Raw genomic sequence first — 15515 nt, 5'->3', positions numbered from 1 at the left:
TTTGCTAATTGGATTTATCCAAAGGCAAAATAAACTTTTCATATCTTTTAAAACAGAAGGTAGTTTTACAACTCTGAGCAATACATGCAGAGAAGTTAGACACCTATGCACCCACAGAAATTGTGCAATAAGGATGCTATCTTCCTTGGCCATTATGGTTCAAAGCGATGCCTTTGTAAGTCCTTGAGAAAAAAAAAAAATCCTGGGTTTTGAAAGTGGTAAGAAGTTTCTTAAAGGAATTATATCTGAAAGGTGCAGAGGTGCAGAAAAAGAATTTACAAGTTTTTTTAAGTAAATGCACTAAGAAAAATGATACATAGGTATACCTGTATATCCATATACTTATACATGCAAATGTGTATGTTCATACACATTTGTATATTTACATATATTTACATATTTCCTCTAGTTTCTCTTCTTATTTCTGGTTTTGATTCTTAAGATCTAGAGTAGAATAATGATGCTATCTTAGATAAAGTTTCCCAAAGGCAGACACTGAAGTAAAGATTCATCTATCAGTGACTTATTGAGGAAGTAATCTATTAAAGAAGTGACTTACTAAGGAAGAATGTGAGGAAGCAAGAGGAGAGACGGTAGAGAGTCAATGAAGGATGCTGTTTCTGAGGAAGACCCAGTGAAGTCGAACCCTACAGACAATCCTAAAACAAATTTATCGTTATTAGGGTTTATCAGTCAACAGTTGTAGAGTTAAGTAAAGTCAGCATTCATCATTCTATACTGAAAGTGATTTACTGTGAGATGGAAAAAGAAAATATAAACTCCCATAAACTTTGGGATCTCTTTATCTGAGTCTGAAACAGCAACAGTGTTTCAAGAAAATTTTCAGACAATGGCATGTGCTATTGATTAGAAACCGAGGAACAGACACCCAGAAATGCGAGCTCTGTCAGTTTTTAATCCAGAAGCCTCTTTGTATATAGTATATAGTATCTCTATTTCATAGTAAGAGCCTAAGGGAACTTTTCACTAAGTGTTGAAGGCCCTCTTCCAGCTTTGCAGACCTCCAACTTCTTGCTGTGTCCTCGTAGAGTGGAAGAGTTGAGGGATTTCTCTTAGGCCTCCTCTTCTATAAGGATATTAACCCCATTCATGAAGGCTCTGCCCTCATGACTTAATCAGTCATGATCTCCCAAAGGTCCCCTTCCTATTACCATCATCCTACAAGTTTTGAGTGGACACAGATTTTCATAAATAGCAGAGACTAAGTTATTTATCATTAATCTATAATCAATCACTCACATGTTTCATGATAGGGAAATTACTATCATTATCACCAGTAGATATATAAAAAGAGATACAAACAACTGTTCCCCTTGATGCATCAAAAGAGATTTTGAGAAAAACTGGTGTTTATGTTGAATCCTAAAGGAAATTCATGGTTTTCATGACATAGTTAAAAAATATATATATATATATATATTTCAGGTTAGAGAAAAATGCCATGTGCAGATGAATGGTGAAAGGACATAGGCTAAGATCTCTATGTAAACAGTTGGTTCATGAAGAAACAGTGGAGATTTTTAATCAAGAATCAGTTCAGTTCAGTTGCTGACTCATGTCCAACTCTTTGTGATCCCATGGACTGCAGCACACCAGGCTTCCTTGTCCTTCACCAACTCGCAGAGCCTGCTCAAACTCATGTCCATTCAGTCAGTGATGCCATCCAACCATCTCATCCTCTGTCATCCCCTTCTCCAGCTGCCTTCAATCTTTCCCAGCATCAGGGTACTTTCCAATGAGTCATTTTTTCACATCAGGTGGCCAAAGTATTGAAGTTTCAGCATCAGTCCTTTCAATGAATATTCAGGAGTGATTTCCTTTAGGATTGACTGGTTTGATCTCTTTGCAGACCAAGGGACTCTCAAGAGTCTTCTCCAGCACCACAGTTCAAAAGCATCAATTCTTTGGTGTTGAGCTTTCTTTATAGTCCAACTCTCATGTCCATACATGACTACTGGAAAAACCATAGCTTTAACTAGAAGGACCTTTGTTGGCAAAGTAATGCCTCTGCTTTTTAATATGCTGTCTAGGTTACTGAATACTTGATGAGGTCAAATCTCTTTTGGTAAAAGATAACTTGGAGGCTAAGTAGAGTCTGTAGAGGAATAGACCTTGTTGGCAAAACAAACAAAAGACAAAGAAAAACAAGACAATGAACTAAACAGTTAAAAGGATGTTGCAACGATCTGTCCTAATTGAACAAACTGAGAAAGTATGAAGTGTGGAAAAGATTGAAGCTAAGTATTTAATGATAACCTAGATTTTAAGAACAAAGGAGATGGATGGGTTGTGGGTGACTGTGCAGATGGCAATGTTGTCAAATAATGAAACAAACCAAAATAGTGTGATGATGATAATAATAATGATAATGAAAACTATGAGTTTCGGAGGCAGAATTATATATTGAAACTTGTGTATATGCTTGGAATTTCTGAGATGTATCCATTCAATAATTTTAAAAGTATATGACTGTTAATCACATATTAAATACCAGGAACTGGCTTTTTATTTATAAGTCAAATAGTCAAGATGAGATACCATAAGTTAGTAAAAAACATAGATAATAAGCAGATTAACAAACAAATACAAAGATAACTGGAACTTGGAGCACATTCTATGAAGAAAATAAGGAGGATGCCATGATAGCAGAACCAATCTAATATATTCAGATGAGAATGTCTCATCTTTGAGCAGGGAACTGCTGAAAAACAGGCCTAGGCTTTGGCAGCAAGGTCTGAACTGAATGTCCAGATTTGGAGACCATCAATAGATCACTGGTAATTGAGGCTTTGAAGGTGGAAAAGCTTCTAAAAGACAGTGTGACAAATTAGAAAGAGCCATTTAGCTAATGATAAATAAAACTGATTAACTGGCTATATTTATTTGTTTCAATAATACTGTAAAGAGATTGAGGATATTTACAAGCTTTTAGAAGGGATTATGTCATAGTAGGGTTTATGAAAATGGATCTATACAAAGAGAAAAATGAGTATTCCCAAGCCATCCAGTAAATAAACATCATAGACAGCATAACATATTGAGGTTTCTTTTTCTGGTTCATTCTTTATGGCATTAATCTAAAATTAAATAATGTTCTTAAGATACAGCATAACTGTAAATGGTAACAATTTACTGGAATATGTAAACATGACTATATTCTAGGAAATAAAATTTTAATGCTAAAAATAAATTCCTAGTGAGTGGCTGATTTTTTTACTAATGAGTGAAGGTAAACCAGACTAATGCAAAGCTTTCATTTATATTATTGTTGATAACATTAAAATCATTATTAGAGTAGGAAATAACATACTGTGAAATGATTCTTAAAATGATATATTCAAGAAATAAAATATGGTTATTCATATGAATAGGAGTTGGTTCTGAAGCTCTAAATATTTTAATTATAATCATATTTTAATCTTATCATTTTAAACATAGAAGAATGTGCTCTTGTTACTGAATATAATACTCATTTTATTTAAGCAATCAAATGTGTTTCTTCATACATGTACATACTGAGATAATAGTTGAGGTAATTACTTTCTTCTAAATATCCCTTTTTAATGTAAAGAAACCAAAAACATACTAAATCTCTTATTTAAGGTCAGTTCTAAGTGAGGTTACCTGTCTATTAACCAGAAAAAGCAATTCAGGATGGGTCAAACCAAAAATGAATTAAGAATTTGTGCACATCAAGACAAACCTGAAGAAGAAATTGAAACTAGTCACTAACCACAATTTTTAAAAGTTATGTTAAGAAATCTAATTTGATCAATTAGCAACTGTTTTTACCAATTTAAGTGAGCACCCATAGAGAAACTTGGTTTATTAGAATTCAACAGCCCAGAAGAATACTTCTAACTGACAATGTGATGTTATATACCCATAGAATATATGGGTATATATGGGTATTTACTCATAGAAAATATGGGTATATATGGATGCCTACAGTATAACACTATAGAACAGAATGTTTAACCTCCCTGCAACTGTGCTGCAGAAATGAGGATACATGATGCATACATGAAATATTTAAAATGTGACTATCTATGAAATATAATCATAGATTTTATGGATAGCACTCACCGTGTTCCCGTCACACTGGGCCTGCCCCGCTCACGGGTGTCAGTGCTTTCGCTGTCTACACTGCTCAGGCTCCCAGCTGCTCTATATGGAGCGGGCCCTGTGTTGAGTGCGGTTCCAGTTTTCGGGTACTCCACAAAAGCGCAGATTCGGTTGCGCCTGCGTTTTGTGCCTTCCCCGGCCTGAGCGGTTCAGGCAGCCAGAGGCTTGGGCGCACTCTCCCCGGGTACGGCGCGCTTTTTCCCTCCGAGGCCCCAGCACGCACCGCCAGTCGCCAGTCGGGTCTCAGGAAGTCTTTAGATAGGAACCCGGAGGCCTGTTTGCAGTGTGGGAGGGGGTGGCTTCTCAGGGGCTGAGTTTGCCCTTTTCCCCTCCCCCCTGCCTCCTACCTCCAGCGCGGATGGGCTAGCTCTTCTCTGGAGATTCTCAGTCCCTTTGTTTTGCGAACCGCCGGCAGTGTGCTCGGGCCAGTTAACTTTGTCCCTTGCTATCCCACAGTTTAAAAAAGCTCCCTCCGATTGCTCTCAGGGTCTTCGGGCCGGTCCTTACCCTAAGCAATGCCGCCCGCTCCTCTCCGTTCCACCCCCGCTTGTTGCTGGCGGATACGGGCGTCTGGGGTACTTTTCTGCTGGGAGTTGCTTTTAGGCACGTAATCTGTGGGCCTTGTTTAATTTTTCCTCCCAGTTAGAATGCGGAAAACTTCCCCCAGTCCCGCCAGAGAGAGGGTTTCCTGGTGATTGGAAACTTCCTCTATTAAGACTCCCTTCCGGGGACCGGTCTCCGTCCGTAGCTCTTTTGACTCCCTTTTTATCATTTATATTTTGTCCTACCTCCCTTCGAAGACAATGGGCTGCTTTTCAGGGCGCCTGATGTCCTCTGCTAGCGATCAGAACTGTGCTGTTTTCAAAAAAAACCAATGTTGTAGCTAAAGATGTCATTGACTTATACTGATGTTCTTTTTTTTCCAAAAATAGTGATATATAGAACATAGAAAATACAATATTTCATTGCTGAAAGCTATCTAGTGACAGCATTTTTTATTCACCGAATCAAAAACCTCATCGAAGTCACATGTGATGCCCCTGCTGCACTATTTCATGTGATGATGCTACTTACCAGAGAAGCTGCATGTGTTTCCTACCCCACTACATATCTTACAGTTACTACAAGTCTTTAAGTCTTTCAGTATTTCACTGGCTTGTGATATGTTTCCTGGATTCATAAAATCCACTCCAGATTGAGTATGCATATATATTATATATACTATATATGTACATACACAAAATATACACATTATATATATATATATATATATATATATATATATATATATATACACACACACACACATACACACACACATATAATTATATGTTCATTCTGAAATAGTAGAAAAAGTTGAGGTTTTATTCCATCCCCTCTGCCTAGTTTTGGGTATTCAAAGAAGATAGAAAACATCTTTTGGTGACTTACTTCTCTCTACCCTCACCTTCATAATTTTCGTGCATGGTCAGTAGTGCCTGACTCTTTAGGGCTCTTCTGTCCATGGAATTCTCCAAGCAAGAATATTGGAGTGGGTTGACATTTCCTATTCCAGGGCATCCTCCCGACCTAGGGATCAAACTCGCATCTCCAGCACCGGCAGATATATTCTTTACCATTGAACCAAATGGGGAAGACCACCCCTTCCCTAACCATTACTCAGTATCTCTTCCTCAAGCAAACATTAGCTGGATTACCCAGTGAGCAGTGCCTTAGCAGCCCATAGGAAATAGCTGCCTGAAATGCAAGGTGAGATATCCTTGAAATGCATCTCCCTATCCTCTTGGTGTTGAAAACTCTTGAGAGTCTCTTGGACTGCAAGGAGATCAAACCAGTCCATCCTAAAGGAAATCACTCCTGAATATTCATTGAAAGGACTGATGCTGAAGCTGAAACTCCAATACTTTGGCCACCTGATGCAAAGAACTGACTCATTGGAAAAGACCCCAATGCTTGGAAAGATTGAGGCAGGAGGAGAAGGGGATGGCAGAGGATGAGATGGTTGGATGGCATCACTGACTTGATGGAGGTGAGTTTGAGCAAGCTCCGGGAGTTAGTGATGGACAGGCAGGCCCAGCGAGCTGCAGTCCATGGGGTCACAATGATTTGGACATGACTGAGTGACTGAACTGAACTTATCATCTCTACTCCCCATTCCACTTTTTTCACTACCATTAACTGACCTGATCCATCCACAGTTGGCTCCTTTTCCTTAATTAGCAATTAGTAAAAACTGTAAGAAAGGAGGTATTACTAGCTACCTTAAATCTCCAACACCCTTTGTTATTTCTATTATGTATAGGACATGGACTCTTAGTACCAGAAACTTAAAAAAATAAGAAGAATAAAAACATTTCTACTATCTTATCTACCCCTAAAATGGAGACTATGAAAGACAGAAAGTTAATCAGTATTTGAAATCACTGAGAAATAATTAGAACTTTTAGTCATGATATGCTGTAAGCAAAAGCCTAGCCAAAAAAAACAAAAAAAAACAAAAAAAAACACGTGAAATCAGGACTAAAATGACAAAACATATAATAACACTAATATTATGGGAAATTTTTCTGGTTAGTTAATAAAGTTAGATACAAGAAAGTTGTCAACATATGACAATTGAAAAGAAGAAATTTAATCATTTCTGATGCTATAAACTGGGGCTTCCCAGGTGGCTCAGTGGGTAAAGAATCTGTCTGCAAGGCAGGCTATGCGGGAGATGGTGTTCAATCCGTGGGTTGGGAAGATCTCCTGGGGGAAAGCATGCCAACCCACTCCAGTATTCTTGCCTGGGAAATCCCCTGGACAGAGGAGCCTGGCGGGCTACAATCTATAGGGTTCCAAAGAGTTGGACATGGCTGAGCTGACTGAGCACGCACACAAGGCTTTAACTCACTGAAAGATACAAGAAAATATATTAAAATACTAATTCAAGATAATATATTAAAACTGTATCCTAAATGTATGAGGAATAAGTAAAGCTATCAAAGCAGAGTTTTCTTACAGCTTCCCCTATATAAACAGCTGCCAGTTATAAAATATAAGGGAAAAATTGCATTTTCTAATGCATAAAAATGATAAAATATCTAGGAATAATGTCATATTTAATATATCAACACAAAGACATATAAAATACTCAGGATGAATTAAACAGAGACACTGATGTTCAGAGTATAGGTTGGATCAATTTTTGGGGGGAATAATGTGACAATACACATTACTTTTGAAAGGTGCTTTTTTTATGCACAGAGTTTCTGCTTAATGTAATTTCTCCTACAGACATACACATGTGCAAAAAAAGTATGAAAAGCTACCCATTTTAGCACTGCTCTTAATGTCAAAAGACTAAAACCAAATTAATTACTTACAAGTTAGGGAAAGTTAAGTGATTAATGATACATTTTTACAATGAAATGATAGTCACTTAAAAATCAATCATTTAGGTTATATGATAAGGAATAACCCAAATGTAGATTTTGAGTGTCAAAAATTTAGAGTGGCTAGGAGTATAGCATATTTTTATTTTTAAATGGTATAAGCCACACACGTATACAAACTCACACACTCAATTATATGTGTATATCCTGCTTGCTTGCATGCTTATCTATGCATTAGGTTCTTATGGACTGTTATCCCTCAAAAGAAACTGCCTACCCAAGAAGAAGTTGCATGAATGTGTAAGCACTACATTGTTTTAAAAGTAGGATTCTCTGTAATCTCCGAAAGAACTAATCACTGGTGTCCTAACACATGCAGCTATGTAACAAATTAATCTCATACCTTTTAATCCACAATGACTAGTAATATATTTATCCCATCCTAGGGATAAATGAAAAAAAAATAATTAGTCAAATTACATTCTCTGCTCTGTGAGTGAATGAATAACACTGATTTAGAAAGACAAGAAAGCATAAGAGGTATATTTAAATTATATATTATTTGATACTGTTTGAATTTTTAACACTTGAATATATTTATTCTTTTTACAATGATTATTTTGTGTTCTAAACACTGTGCTTAGTGAAAAAAGAAGTAACCTCATCCAAAGAACTGCTTCTACATCCTAGAAGCTTTGCACAGATGTCTCTATGTGGCTTTATGACTCTTGTGTGGGCCACATAACTGATTTCTTGACCCTTAATCAATTGGGTCATGGCTAGGAAGCAGTTCTGACTATGCATCTCGCCTCTATGATGAGCATTGAAATGGTGGATATGTCCCAGAATTTCTTTTGGCACATTGATTCTGAGAAATGAACAATGGATCATTTTCCTTCACTTCTTCACTCTGAAGCTGAATGTAACTAACATTTACAATTAAAATCCTAAAGTTGAAATAATGTTGAGATAACTGACAAATGAATGGCAACTATAGCTCTTTAGGTTACAAAATGGTACATTAAACAAAACTCTCTTGTGAATTCCTTTATTCTTTATTCACATTTGATCTCTTCCTGGATCTTTACATCTTAAAGGAGTTACAACACTTGACCTAGTAATAATGATAGTTCATCTTCTTCAGTCAAATACTGGGTCTATCCTACTGGTAAGGGCAATACTTTGATGGTTTCTTTCAGAAAACATACAGTCAAATTGGAGTGCAAGAGAGCATTAAACTTTAAATATCTATCCTGAATTTCTCCCTAGCTTGAGCTTTATTAAAACTTCTGTTTATTATAATTATTATTACACTTGCTCTACCAACAGACTAAACACAACACTCACATCCATTCTATGCCATGATTTAAGGCAATTTCTAATAAAAATGGAGGCCCACTCTTCTTACAAGTCTCAAAAATATTGATCATATACATGAACATTTAAAGGAGCAAAAATGATAAAAATAATCTGAATAATTTTAAGTTAACTTATTTAAACACATTTAATTAGCATCTTTGCATTTAGAAACCCTACTTTTTGTACATCTCATAAAATATTTTATTAAAATCATTTGTACACAAAATGCTTTCAGTATCACTTAAACATTTTTGATGCCATCCAACATTTTTAGAATGTATTATTATATCTTAATGTATACATCATATATATCTTAATGTAGACATTCATATATTATGCTGTCACTGAAAATATGTTTCAAATCCATACACACCCACTAATACCAGTGTTTTATTTTTTCATTCTTTCAATATATGTATATATGTCAACATTGATTATTTTTAAAAATATTTTTTACAATATTACACTAGAATAAATATGCAGTCATGCGCCTCAGGAAAATCACCATGTTTTTGATAATTCCGTTGCCTTCTATTTTACCTCTTCCTCCAATTAACATTTTTAAAGGCTTCCCTAGTAGCTTGAATGGTAAAGTGTCTGCCTACAATGCAGGAGGCCCGGGTTCGATCCCTGGGTGGGGAACATCCCCTGGAGAAGGAAATCGCAACCCACTCCAGTATTCTTGCCTGGAAAATCCAATGGACGGAGGAGCCTGGTGGGCTACAGTCCATGAGGTGGCAAAGAGTAGGACACGACTGAGTGACATCTCTCCACTCTTCACTTCACTTCAAACATCCAGAACTAGGAATACTTGGGCTTACTTTCAGTTCAGTTCAGTTCAGTCGCTCACTCGTGTCCGACTCTTTGCAACCCCATGAGTCGCAGCACATGAGGCCTCCCTGTCCATCACCAACTCCCGGAGTTTACTCAAACTCATGCCCATCGATCGGTGATGCCATCCAGCCATCTCATCCTCTGTCATCCCCTTCTCCTCCTGCCCCCAATCCCTCACAGTATCAGGGTCTTTTTCCAATGAGTCAACTCTTCCCGTGAGGTGGCCAAAGGATTGGAGTTTTCAGCTTCAGCATCAGTCCTTCCAATGAGCACCCAGGACTGATCTCCTTTAGGATGGACTGGTTGGATCTCCTTGCAGTCCAAGGGGCTCTCAAGAGTCTTCTCCAACACCACAGTTCAAAAGCATCAATTTTTCAGTGCTCAGCTTTCTTCACAGTCCAACTCTCACATCCATACATGACCACTAGCCTTGACAAGACGGACCTTTGTTGGCAAAATAATGTCTCTGCTTTTTAATATGCTATCTAGTTTGGTCATAACTTTCCTTCCAAGGAGTGAGCGTCTTTTAATTTCATGGCCGCAATCACCATCTGCAGAGATTTTGGAGCCCCCAAAAATAAAGTATGACACTGTTTCCACTGTTTCCCCATTTATTTCCCATGAAGAATGGGACCAGATGCCATGATCTTAGTTTTCTGAATGTTGAGCTTTAAGCCAACTTTTTCACTCTCCTCTTTCACCTTCATCAAGAGGATTTTTAGTTCATCTTCACTTTCTGCCATAGGGGTGGTGTCATCTGCACATCTGAGGTTATTGATATTTCTCCTGGCAATCTTGATTCCAGCTTGTACTTCTTCCAGCCCAGTTTCTCATGATGTATTCTGCATATAAGTTAAACATGCAGGGTGACAATATACAGCCTTAATGTACTCCTTTTCCTATTTGGAACCAGTCTGTTGTCCCATGTCCAGTTCTAAATGTTCTTTCCTGATCTGCATACAGGTTTCTCAAGAGGCAGGTCAGGTGGTCTGGTATTCCCATCTCTTTTAGAATTTTCCACAGTTTATTGTGATCCACACAGTCTAAGGCTTTGGAATAGTCAATAAAGCAGAAATAGATATTTTTCTGGAACTCTCTTGCTTTTTCAATGATCCAGTGGATGTTGGCAATTTGATCGCTGGTTCCTCTGCCTTTTCTAAACCCAGCTTGAACATCTGGAAGTTCACGATTGACGTATTGCCGAAGCCTGGCTTGGAGAATTTTGAGCATTACTTTACTAGCATGTGAGATGAGTGCAATTGTGTGGTAGATTGAGCGTTCTTTGGGACTGCCTTTCTTAGGGATTGGAATGAAAACTGACCTTTTCCAGTCCTGTGGCCACTGCCGAGTTTTCCAAATTTGTTGGCATATTGAGTGTAGCACTTTCACAGCATCATCTTTCTGGATTTGAAATAGCTCAACTGGAATTCCATCACATCCACTAGCTTTGTTTGTAGTGATGCTTTCCAAGGCCCACCTGACTTCACATTCCAGGATGTCTGGCTCTAGGTGAGTGATCACACCATTGTGATTATCTGAGTAGTGAAGATCTTTTTTGTACAGTCCTTCTGTGTATTCTTGCCACCTCTTCTTAATATATTCTGCTTCTGTTAGATCCATACCATTCCTGTCCTTTATCGAACCCATCTTTGCCTGAAATGTTCCCTTGGTATCTCTAATTTTCTGGAAAAGATCTCTAGTCTTTCCCATTCTGTTGTTTTCCTCTATTTCTTTTCATTGATCACTGAGGAAGTCTTTCTTATCTCTTCTGGCTATTCTTTGGAACTCTGCATTCAAATGGGTATATCTTTCCTTTTCTCCTTTACTTTTCACTTCTCTTCTTTTCACAGCTACTTGTAAGGCCGCCTCAGACAACCATTTTGCCTTTTTGCATTTCTTTTCCATGGGGATGTTCTTGATCCCTGTCTCCTGTACAATGTCACGAACCTCCGTCCATAGTTCATCAGGCACTCTGTCTATAATCATAAGTGATTTGATTTAGGTCATACCTGAATGGTTTCATGATTTTCCCTACTTTCTTCTGTTTAAGTCTGAATTTGGCAATAAGGGGTTCATGATCTGAGCCACACTCAGCTCCTGGTCTTGTTTTTGCTGACTATAGAGCTTCTCCATCTTTGGCTGCAAAGAATATAATCAATCTATTTTGGTGTCGACTATCTGGTTATGTCCATGTGTAGAGTCTTCTCTTGTGTTGTTGGAAGAGGGTGTTTGCTATGACCAGTGCGTTCTCTTGGCAAAACTCTATTAGCCTTTGCCCTACTTCATTCCGTACTCCAAGGCCAAATTTGCAACGGACCGCGCAGAAGCATGGCCATGAGGAACTACCCCTCGCCCTCACCCCAAGGTCAGGGGTGGCGACCGAGAGCGCCAGGCTGCGACAGCGCAGGAGCGGCGCAGAAGAGCTTCCCCACGTCGGAGGTCAGGGGCGGCGGCCGAGAAGAGCAAACCCACCTCCAAGGAGGGGCTGCTGCGCGGGCGCAGGAGGGCCGAGAGGAGCTACTCCAAGTTCAAGGTCAGGAGGGGCGGCTGTGAGAAGATACCCCTCGTCCAAGGTAGGAAGTGGCGGCTGCGCTTTGCTGAAGCAGCCGTGAAGAGATACCCCTCGTCCAAGGTAAGAGAAACCCAAGTAAGATGGTAGGTGTTGCGAGAGGGCATCAGAGGGTAGATACACTAAAACCATAATCACAGGAAATGAGCCAATCTGATCACAGGACCACAGTCGTGTCTAACTCAGTGAAACTAAGCCATGCCGTGGGGGCCACCCAAGACGGTCAGGCCATGGTGGAGAGGTCTGCCAGAATGTGGTCCACAGGACAAGGGAATGGCAAGCCACTTCAGAATTCTTGCCTTGAGAACCCCATGAACAGTAGGAACTTATTTTAGTACCTCCTAAAACAAGGATATTTTAGCCTAATGCAAATTCTGGGTAGTATGATATTCCTTATATTACTTTTAAAAACGGCACATTATTCCTTTCTGAAAATCAAATTTTAAGAGGAAAATGCATATTGTATTGTATTTTTAAATATAGTGAAGTTATTTATTCACTGCCACACTGGAAATCAAGCAAGATGTATGATGTTTCACTCATGTTTTTATTAGTTATAACAATTAACAAATATTTGAAAGGAGACATAACTTTTATTACTGTTTCATTTTATTTTGTTGTACTTAAGTTTTTATATTGCCTTTATGACTTCTAATTGGAAATGTCAAAAACAATATAGGATTGCAGCTTAGAAGGAGTTATACTGCACCATATATTAAAGTTATCTTAAAAAGTTTCTGTACTGCCCCACTGCTCCCCAGGGTTTAGGGTTTAATATTTTCTGTGATTCAGTTGATGATAGATAAGACATAAGAGATAAGAGAGGGATACTGAGATTAAACTACCTTTAACACTTTTTAATCACTGATTAAAAACATAATCAGTGTTTAAAGTTGCCAGTTAACTATTAAGAATTGAAAGGTTGGGTTATTGACAAAAGCTTTAAATAGCTTCAGTGAGAAGCTGGATGAGAGATAATCTAGCCTTGTGGAATACCTGGAAAATAACCCCATTTCAAACATATCATTTCCCAGAGGAAGACAGGAAGGAAAGGGAAGGTAGCTTGGGGACATAGGGGGAAGATAAAGGTGGGGGGAGGGGAAAAAAAAACACAATGCTGTTTTAAATAGCAAAGAACTAAGCAAAATCAACATCTCTTACTTCGGCCTAAAACACTATTCACAAACTGATTTTACTTTAAGTATAGAAGCAGAGAAAGACCCTAAACATGGGAACCAATTAACAATTTATATCCTAAAGTCCAACAGTGGTGCATAGTGAAACAGTGAATTCTTATTTTTTAATACTAGTATTTTTTGCTTCACATTTCAATGCTTAATGAAAAGTGATGGCACAGATTTCTGTAAGAGTTTAAACAATGGTTTTAAAATATATTAAATCTATCCTCTTAAATTCTAATAGTTTCTAAAATGTGGGATTTAGTTCTGTATTCTATATAAGAAAATACAAGGCTTTAATAACCAAGGATATAATATAGTTGTCTAGACAGATGGACATTTAAAACTTTTTTAGTAGAGTTTTGCTTTCACCAAAAAAAATTAAAAAACACAATTCTGTCATATCATACATTTCTTCCTGAGCTTCTAAATTATTTTTAATTTGCATTCATTAAGGCTCACTCTTTGTGATGTGAATGTCTATAAGTTTTGACAAATGCATACTGTCATATATTCACAATTACTGTGTCAAAGAGAATAATTCACTCCCCTAAAACTCCCCTGTGCTTTACTTTCCACCAAACTTCAAGCCACCGCTGATCTTTTTACTGTCATTACAGTTTTGGCTTTTCTAAAATGTCATATGATTGGATTCATACAGTATGTGGTATTTTCAGAATGAGTTTACTTAGCAACATTCTTTTTAAATTTATCCAAGTATTTTTTTGTTTGATTCAATAGCTTATTTCTTATCACCAAAGACTATTCCATTGTATGAGAGTAATGCAGTTTGTTTATACCATTCATCTATTCAAGGGTATCCAGCTTGCTTTCAGCTTTGGCAATTATGAATAAAACTTCTATGAACACATGGGTGCAGATTTTTGTGTGAATGTGTCTCCACATCCTTTAGGTAAACTCCTAGGAGCGTGATCCTTGGACTGCATGATAATACAACATTTTGTGGTTGCTGAGTCGCTAAGTCATGTCCAGCTCTTTGCGAGCCCATGGATGGCAGCACACCAGGGTCCCCTGTCCTCCACCATCTCCCAGAGTTTGCTCAAATTCAGGTTCACTGAGTTGGTGATGCTATCTAACCATTTCGTACTCTGCCACCCCTTTCTCCTTTTTCATTCAATCTTTCCCAAAATAAGGGTCTTTTTCAAAGAGCTGACTCCACATCTTGTGGCCAAGGCATTGGAACTTTAACAACAGACCTTGCAATGAAAACTCAGGGTTGACCTTTAGGATTGGTTGGTTTGATCATCCTGCAGTCCTCTCCAGCACCACAATTCAAAAACATCAATTCTTCCATCCTCAGCTTTTTTTATGGTTCAACTCCCATATCCATACTTGATTACTGGAAAAACTCATAGCTTTGACTATATAGACCTTTGTCAGCAAAGTGATTTCTCTGCTTATTAATATTCTGTCTAGGGTTTTCATAGCTTTCCTTCCAAAGACCAGGCCAAAGAATGTTCAAACTCTTGTACAGTTGGGCTTATTTCACATGCTAGCAAGATTATGCTCAAAATCCTTCAAGCTAGGCTTCAGCAGTACATAAATCAAGAACTTTCAGATGAAAAGTACAAAATTTACCTTTGTAAAAAACAAATTGGTTTCCAAAATATATGCCCTGTTTTGCATTTATACCAGCAATAAATGAGAGTTCTTGTTTCACTTGATAGTATACTTTTTTTTTCTCTTTTTTACATTTTAACCATTCTAATATGTCTGTAGCAGCATCACATAATTTTGAGATGTCGGGAATACAAATGAGATGAAGCATCTTTTCATGTGCTTAATTGCTATCAATGCATCTTCTTTGGTGAAGTATATGCTCAGATATTATCTTCAGTTTTTAACAGGGTTGTTTGCTTTCTTATATAGGGGTTTTAAGAATTCTTTATATATTTTGAACACAAGTACTTTATCCTTTATGTGTTTATCACATATGTTCTCCCAGTTAGTTGCTTACCTTTTGTAGAGCAGCAGTTTTAATTATAATAGAATTCAACTTATCAATTGGTCTTTTTTTTTTTTTCCTTCCCTGGA

General features: G+C 37.7%; 1 long non-coding RNA gene and 1 other non-coding gene across 2 annotated transcripts in view; one reads left to right on the top strand and one right to left on the bottom strand.

Moving 5' to 3' along the window:
• Positions 1-15515, bottom strand: part of LOC139030261 (uncharacterized) — a 106601-nt gene that overhangs the window by 50156 nt on the left and 40930 nt on the right. The gene's annotated exons all lie outside the window — the stretch shown is intronic.
• TRNAC-ACA (transfer RNA cysteine (anticodon ACA)) lies at positions 9450-9521 on the top strand. The gene has a single exon. It is a non-coding gene; the product is annotated as a tRNA-Cys (tRNA).

Source organism: Odocoileus virginianus, chromosome 21 (genome assembly GCF_023699985.2).
Source record: "Odocoileus virginianus isolate 20LAN1187 ecotype Illinois chromosome 21, Ovbor_1.2, whole genome shotgun sequence".
Lineage (NCBI taxonomy): Eukaryota > Metazoa > Chordata > Mammalia > Artiodactyla > Cervidae > Odocoileus > Odocoileus virginianus.
The sequence above is the reverse complement of the archived record's forward strand: the minus strand, read 5'-3'. Positions and strand labels throughout refer to the sequence as shown.